This window comes from Octopus sinensis, unplaced genomic scaffold (assembly GCF_006345805.1).
Source record: "Octopus sinensis unplaced genomic scaffold, ASM634580v1 Contig02394, whole genome shotgun sequence".
In the NCBI taxonomy this organism is placed as follows: Eukaryota; Metazoa; Mollusca; class Cephalopoda; order Octopoda; family Octopodidae; genus Octopus; species Octopus sinensis.
The window spans coordinates 5,001-12,376 of record NW_021825645.1 but is presented as its reverse complement, the minus strand read 5'-3'; the positions used below and the strand labels follow the sequence as shown (position 1 = coordinate 12,376).

At 39.8% G+C, this 7,376-nt stretch overlaps 1 long non-coding RNA gene across 3 annotated transcripts in view; it reads left to right on the top strand.

The window, feature by feature from the left end:
* Window positions 1-2,786: 2,786 nt before the first annotated feature.
* LOC118760946 overlaps window positions 2,787-7,376 on the top strand; it is a 6,832-nt gene continuing 2,242 nt past the window's right edge. Inside the window, exon 1 of one of the 3 annotated variants that reach the window (XR_004997053.1) lies at window positions 2,787-2,891. This is a non-coding gene — a long non-coding RNA (uncharacterized LOC118760946). Of the gene's footprint in view, window positions 2,892-3,691; window positions 3,920-6,862; window positions 7,213-7,376 lie in introns of those variants that run through there. The other 2 variants (XR_004997054.1, XR_004997052.1) reach the window with 2 other exon arrangements.

Sequence of the window (7,376 nt, the reverse complement as noted above, 5' to 3'; positions counted from 1 at the left end):
GTGAAAGCGAGAAGGGAGGCACGGAGCGGAGCAACAGAAAGGTGGGGGGTCGAGTAAGGAAAAGGGAGTGATGAACGCGACCTTATGAACAGTGACAAAATTTGAAGCATGCACACGTATACACACTCACACACACACACACACACACACACACACACACATAGGGAGAGTGAGGAACGAAGGGAGAGAGAGAAAGGGATGGAAAGAGAGAAAAAGAGGGAGAGAGAGAAAAGGCGGGAGAGAGAGAGAGAGGGCGGGAGAGAGGGAGAAAGGGCGGGAGAGAGAGAGAAAGGGAGAGAGAGAGAAACGGCGAGAGAGAGAGAAAGGGAGAGAGAGAGAAAGGGCGGGAGAGAGAGAGAAAGGGAGAGAGACATACGCACATTCTCATACCTCAATTTATCTAAACACTGTTTAATAATGAGTATTTGTGTACGTATTAGCGTGTGTGTGTGTGTGTTTGAATGGAAGGATCTCAGATAAGTAGTTAAGGTGTTAGACTCATGATTAAAAGCTCGTGGTTTCGATTCCTAGACAGGGCGGCGTGGTGTATGTAAGCCTTATCGTTTTACTTTTTTCTTGTCGTAGTTAGCTAAACATAAGTAACAGCCAGTATCTGATGCAGCTCATCCTCTTAATCCCCCCAGCTGTCACATCCTGATTATTCTAATGGATCAAGGTCCAGGGGTCTGAGAATGTACCCTATGTCTACTAGCCAAGATATGGGTACCTAAAGCAATCAAGAAAGCATGGTCTAATCTATCAGGTCATATCCCCATGTGTGTAAGCTCTCTCTCTCTCTCTCTCTCTCTCTCTCGCTCCCTCTCTCTCTCTCTCTCTCTTTATATATACTCTTTTACTTTTTTCAGTCATTTGACTGTGGCCATGCTGGTGCACCGCCTTTAGTCGAGCAAATCGAATCCTGGACTTATTCTTTCTAAGCCTAGTACTTATTCTATCGGTCTCTTTTGCCGAACCGCTAAGTTACGGGGACGTAAACACACCAGCATCGGTTGTCAAGTGATGTTGGGAGGACAAACACAGACACACAAACACAGACACACTCATACACACACACACACATATATATATACGACGGGCTTCTTTCAGTTTCCGTCTACCAAATCCACTCACAAGGCTTTGGTCGGCACAAGACTATAGTAGAAGACACTTGCCCAAAGTACCACGCAGTGTGACTGAACCCGAAGACATGTGGTTGGTAAGCAAGCTACTTACAACACAACCACTCCTACGCCTATATATATATATATATATTTACATTATACATACACATACACACGCACATACACACATATATGTATGCGGATTGTATGTGAGCATGTCTAGGGTTTCCAAAGTAACTTCTTGTATTGAACTCTACTATTTCCCTCTATTTAACTCTCTCATATCGTCTCGGATCAAAGGATAACCCTCATATTCCTGAAACAGCTGTAAGGCTATCTTTCTCTTTATAAATGTCCTAGAAATTTCACACCGCCTTAAATTTGTTGTCTCATTTTATTTAATATATGTATGTATTTATCTAAGTATATATGTATATATATGTATGCGTGTGTGTGTAGGGGGGGATGTTATTTGAATGATTCGACAAATGAATTTTGCTACTTGTTTCGATCCTCTTCGATGCAAATTCAAATGCATGCGAGGTCACATGATTGTATCAAATAACCAACCCAAAATTGAGCCTATATTAGAAACGGTTATGTACGTTCATCTCCCTCTTTCTCTCTCCTTCTCTCTCTCACTCTTTCTCTCCTTCTCTTTGTCAATACATGTGTATACCTGAGTTTGTGTGCACAGTCATGCAATAACCATATACATACATTTATATATATATAATATATATATATATATATATATATATGTGTGTGTGTGTGTGTATGTGTCTGTTTATATACATATATACAGGAGTGGCTATAGGCGCAGGAGTGGCTGTGTGGTAAGTAGCTTGCTTACCAACCACATGGTTCCGGGTTCAGTCCCACTGCCTGGCATCTTGGGTAAGTGTCTTCTACTATAGCCTCGGGCCGACCAGAGCCTTGTGAGTGGATTTAGTAGACGGAAACTGAAAGAAGCCCGTCGTATATATTCATATATGTGTGTTATGTCACCGTCACTTAGCGGTTCGGCAAAAGGGACCCATAGAATAAGTACTAGGCTTACAAAGAATAAGTCCCGGGGTCGATTTGCTCACTAAAGGCGGTGCTCCAGCATGGCTGCAGTCAAATGACAGAAACAAGTAAACGAGTAAAAGAGTAATATATACACATACAACACGCACGCACACATACATATGTATATATATATATATATATATATCACGTGATCACGTGACCGACCAGACCATCAGATGTTGTTACACATCGCTGGTCACAATGCGTTCGCATTGTTTTAGCCTTCGAATGACGCCACCCCGCTGGCTAAGCGAGCAGGCCAATATATATATATATATATATATATATATATACGACGGGCTTCTTTCAGTTTCCCTCTACCAAATCGATTCACAAGGCTTTGGTCGGCCCGAGGCTATAGTAGAAGACACTTATCCAAGGTGCCACGCTGTGGAACTGAACACGAACCTACGCTGTTGTGAAGTGAACTTTTTCTTAATCACCCAACCAAAACAGAAAGAAAGCCAAATTATTTTCCATATTCCGTTGCATTTCATGACTATACGTGCGTAAATAGATACCTAAATACATGCGTGTATGTATACCCACCTACACATTCAACAACGTTACGCATACTCACACACGGCTTTTTCTAATACATGTTGATTTTCCGTAGCATTCATACCTGGTATTTCTATCAGCCAATCGGAAAAGTTCTACTTGCCATACAAACATACATACATAAGATTATGCGTAAATGTAAGTGTATCTATCTATCTATCTATCTATCTATCTATCTATCTATCTATCTATCTATCTATCTGTCTATCTATCTATCTATCTATCTATCTATCTATCTATCCATCCATCTATCTATCTATCTATCTATCTATCTATCTATCTATTTGTCCTTCTCTCTGTCTATCTATTTGTCTGTCTGCTGGTCTGTCTATCTATCTATCTATCTATCTATCTATCTATCTATCTATCTATCTATCTGCTTGTCTATCTATCTGTCTATCACTGTATATGTCTATCTGTCTCCTTGTCTTTCTTTGTATCTATCTATCTATCTATCTATCTATCTATCTATCTATCTATCTATCTATCTATCTATCTATCTGTCTGTCTGTCTTTCTGCTTGTCTGACTGTCTTTATATCTATCTATCTATCTATCTATCTGTCTATCTATATATCTATCCAGTTTTATATTGTATATATTTCTGTATCTATGACATATTATATGTATGTATATATGTATATATGCGTGTATATATGTATGAATGTGTACGCATTTGTGTAACATATGCGGCAATATTATAGATTTCGTCTATGTGCAAGTTATGTATATATACATACATATATACACAGACAGACATATATGTGCATACATTCATATACATAACGTACAGATACATCGATATATACACAAACGTACGTACTTGTCTGTGAGAAGGCATATATTTATTAACATGCGCATGTATGAATGGTTTTTGCGTGTGTATGTGCCTGTGTGTCTGTGCTTGTGTGTATGTGCTTGTGTGTCTGTGCTTGTGTGTTTGTGTGTGTGTGTGTGTGTGTGTGTGTGTGTGTGTTATGCTTTCTTACATGCGTTTAGCCTTTCTCAAGGAAGAGTTTATAAATATCCGTACATTTATAAATATCCATATATGCTTAGTACTGCGTGTATAAGGAAGTAGGCGCCCGGTCCACTAGATCAATGGTTCAAGTCTTGTTCCGGCCACGGCCCCGAATCGTATCAACGTAATAGGTTACCTGAACACAGGTGGGTATAGTCTATCACATTTTACCCTCGTACTACTACTCCCCTTCTTTTTTATTTCATCGGCCCTGGAATAAGGAAAGGCAAAGTTGAACCGGATGGGATTTGAACTCAGGACCTCATATGAAACACCTCTAACGATTTTACCATTGTCCTTACTGTATGTAAAATTTGTTGTTTCTATCATTATTATGCTCCACGCCGTAATTGATTATACGGTGTAAAGGCGATTAATGCAAACCCTTGCTTTAATCGTCTTTGTATTGCCCCTTGGAGAGAACGGCGGAAAAATATTGACCCCGATTGAATCGAACTCTGAACGACTATCAAATAACACCAAGTATTTTGTTCCCGACGCTCCCCTGGTTCTCCCGACCCTGTGTCCTTCTTTCAGTAATATTTGTAATATAATAATTGTGCTTCGTTAAACTGCAACAGTGATTTTTAATTCCTCCCGTAGTTATATTGAACAGAGTGATTATCTCCAGCAGGTTTATTTGCATGAAGAGAAAAAGAAGAGAAAATATGAAGGAAAACTCTATATAGAGTCTCCTCGTGTTTCCCTTTCAGCGTGTGCATGTATGATAGAAGTGGGTGATTTACTTGCTAGAAATAGCAGCTTATCGTCTAAAAGATAGGCAGTCGCATCTGAGTAAAAGCGCAAGGGCACGGTCGATTGTGTGCTTTTGGTTACACTATATTAGAAGAAGAAAAAAAGGAAGGTTTAATTCTAAACCATATTTCTTCATTGTTCTGTCGGATAAAAGGAGAGCTGAGAGCTATAAAGTATAACAAATGTAGTGTTAAGAAGCTTGATTCCCAACCACATGGTTCCGGGTTCACTCCCACCGCATGGCACCTCCAGCAAGTATGTTCTACTATTGCCTCGGACCAACCAATGCCTTGTGAGTGGATCTGGTAGACCGAAATTGAAAGAAGCCCGCCTTATATATATGTATGTGTAGGTGGATGTGCGTGTGTGTCAGTGCCTCTGTTTGTCCCCTACCGCCGTTAAACAATCAGTGCAGTTGTGTTTACGACCCCGTAATTCAGCCGTTTCGGCGAAAGGGGACGATAGAATAAGAGCTAGGCTATAAAAATTTTTCTTGGGTTCCCTTTATTCAATTAAGACCCTTCAATGTGGTGTCGTTAGCATGGCCGCAGTCTAATGATTGAAACAAGTATAGGATAAACGATAGAAGAAAATCGCTCTATGAAGAAGTATCTTAGCGGTTTCTGAACGGATCCAGGTCTAATCAGGAAGGTCTAATCAGGAGCGCCACAAAAGTTAGAATAAAAAGAGTACATTTGACTATTTATACGTATTTGAAAGAATTCGTTATTCTTTATATATACGAGATAGATTCGATATACTTTTCTACTCTAGGCACAAGGCCCGAAATTTTGGGGGCGAGGGGGCAGTCGATTTGGCCGACCCCAGTACGCAACTGGTACTTAATTTATCAACCTCGAAACGATGAAAAGCAAAGTCAACCTTTCGCGGAATTTGAACTCAGAACATAAAGATAGACGAGATGCCACTAAGCATTTCGCCCGGCGTGCTAAAGTTTCTTATTTCTTTATTGCCCACAAAGGGGCTAAACATAGAGGGCACAAACAAAGACAGACGAAGGGATTAAGTAGATTACATCGACTTCAGTGCGTAACTGGTACTTAATTTATCGACCCCGAAAGAATGAAAAGCTAAGTCGACCTCGGCGGAATTTGAACTCAGAACGTAAAGGCAGACGAAATACCTATTTCTGTACTACCCACAAGGAGCTACACGCAGAGGGGACAAACGGATTAAGTCGATTATATCGACCCCAGTGCGTAACTGGTACATATTTAATCGACCCCGAAAGGATGAAAGGTAAAGTCGACCTCGGCGGAATTTGAACTCAGAACGTAACGACAGACGAAATACCGCTCAGCATTTCGCCCGGCGTGCTAACGTTTCTGTCAGGTTCGAGATTCGAGGCTGTGTACAACGTATATGTCTAAAAGAAAACATTTTAGTTGGAAAGACAACGCAACAGTGAACAGCTAAACTTACACATATGCACAGACACAACTAAATGTACGCATATATAAAAGTTTGTTTTAAGAAACGAAGAATATATACTGAGGAAACTACGCAGTGTAAAGTTTCTAGGCTCCCTTCCCCACCCGCTGACATATTTTGATGCCTCTTACAAGCTTCACCATTTCTATGTTACACACAAATTTACACATACACACACATACATGTAGATATATATATAGGTAAGTTTCTGTATTAGCCACACGGATAGATATGTTTCTTTATTAGCCACACAGGGCTGCACACAGACAGGGCAAATTACAAGGTAGAGCTTTTCTTTTGGGGGTAAAAAAAGGGGGTTATGTTTTCGATCAAAAGGGATCGTAAAGGGAAAGACAGAGGACAAAAAAGGGGGGAATAGATAGATAGATAGATAGACAGAGTAAGTAGGTAGGCAGGTAGGTGGGTAGGTAGATGGGTAGGTAGGTAGGTAGGTAGTTAGATAGATAGATAGACGGACAGTACAGATGGATAAATAGATAGACAGACAGACATACAGATAAATAGATAGATAGAGAGACAGACAGACAGACAGACAGACAGACAGAAACAGACAGACAGACAGACATGTCTATATAGCTAGATAGATAGCTAGATAGATAGCTAGATAGGGTAGGTATTTAAGTAGGTAGGTATGTAGGTAGGTAGGTAGACAGACAGTACAGATAGATACATAAAGAGACAGGCAGACAGACAGATAAATAAATAGATAGATAGATAGATAGATAGATAGAGAGAGAGAGAGAGAGAGAGAGAGTGAGAGAGCCAGACAGACAGACAGGCAGACAGAGATAGAGAGACACAGAGAGACAGACATGTATATACAGATAGATAGATAGATACATAGAAAGGCACGCACAAATAGAAGTGTGAAAATCCGTAGACATGTTAATACGCAACGGGTGTATTTCACGCTTATACTCTACATCAACAGGTACCTTACATTTTATCTCCAGTTTCCCGCTATAAAGTGAAGGCTTCATGTTTCACTTGTAACAAGCGGATACTGTTCTGTGGATGGAAGGTTCGTGAAGATTCTCACGCTTTTTTATTTATGTATGTGAAGAAATCCTTATAGGGAACCAAACTTAGGAGTTACAATATTAATGTTGCCATGTTTTCTTGCTGATTACGGAGATTAATACGGTTCCTGTGTGACTATATAGCAATATTTTTAGAAGATTTTTTAGCTAAATATTACGAACGAAAACTTGTAAGTCCTCGTGAAACTGTTACTTTCTGAATATGTTTTGTGTGTTCATGTACCTTTGTGAGCATGTGTGTGTAACATAGATGGAAATATATATTATACACAGTGCAAAAGTTATATGATATAGATGTCAACAATGAGTGGACGTACTATCTTTATTATATCAA